A 1,095-nucleotide genomic window follows, 5' to 3' on the forward strand; every position below is an offset into this window, starting at 1 on the left:
TCCTTAGGGGTGTGATATATAGGCTTTGGTCTGTATATCTTTTATTTCTGACCAAAGCCTATATATCGTTAGGGGAATGATATATAGGCGGTAAGCACATACATCACAGAAAGGCGGCACAATAGACATATGAGTGACAGGAAGGGGATGAGTTAGAGGTGTACATGTAATAGGACAGGGAGGGACTAGGGATACATACACATGTGACAAGATGGCTAGACCTTAGACTCAAGATGCCAGCCTAACCTTGGTCATCCTTGAGTGGGCTCAACCTTGTCTCTAGGCTCTCCTTCAAGGAAACAATCCACAACCCTTATCAGAAGGGAGTGGGCCCTACTTATGGTGGTACAGACTTTACAGTCTGATTGCTCTAGATGACTGATAACCTTTAGGAAGGATAACCTCTAAGCAGCTTGCATTGACCTCCAAGTGTACAGTCATTTACCATGTGTAGCAAGCAGTGTCTTAGGTTTGGCATACATTTGGGGGAGACAACCTGGGGAGAAATCTTATTGTAACCCACAAGCCAGCATCAAGGTTCTACTTGAAAATAAGGGGTTTCTTTTGCTACATCTATGGATGCTATCCCAGGGTAGGGAGAGTCTTCAGTCTACTCAGTTAGGAGTTACAAAATGAACAGAATAGACACAGACATGGGTGGGGGAAGGGGGGCAGACACTAGGGAGCCCCCAGGAACTCGTGGTACTGCTAATAACGGACCTACTCACCACAGTCACACTCTGGATTTCTAGCCTCTTGAAATGGGAGGCAAGAAATGTCTGTTCTTTAAAGGCATCCACCGCTGGCGCTTCTGTGATGGCAGCATGCACTGACAAAGGCGGGAGGAAGAGCCAGGTGAGCTGAAGAGATTGGGGGAGGCTTCCCAGAGGAGGTCCTTGAGTCTGGTGTTGAAGGAGCTATGTGTTAGGCCAGGTTCCCACTGGGACAGACCCTGCGACAAGGTTTCCAGTGCAGGTCGTTGTTCTGAGGGGTGCTCACTGGAACCAGCAGTAGGGAAATGGGAAAGCGAGGCAGGGAAAGGAAAGGCATCAATAAAATGAATCAAGCAATGTATCTTTGTAGACCACTGGAGAT

The sequence above is a fragment of the Tenrec ecaudatus genome, chromosome 12 (assembly GCF_050624435.1).
Source record: "Tenrec ecaudatus isolate mTenEca1 chromosome 12, mTenEca1.hap1, whole genome shotgun sequence".
NCBI classification, from domain to species: Eukaryota; Metazoa; Chordata; class Mammalia; order Afrosoricida; family Tenrecidae; genus Tenrec; species Tenrec ecaudatus.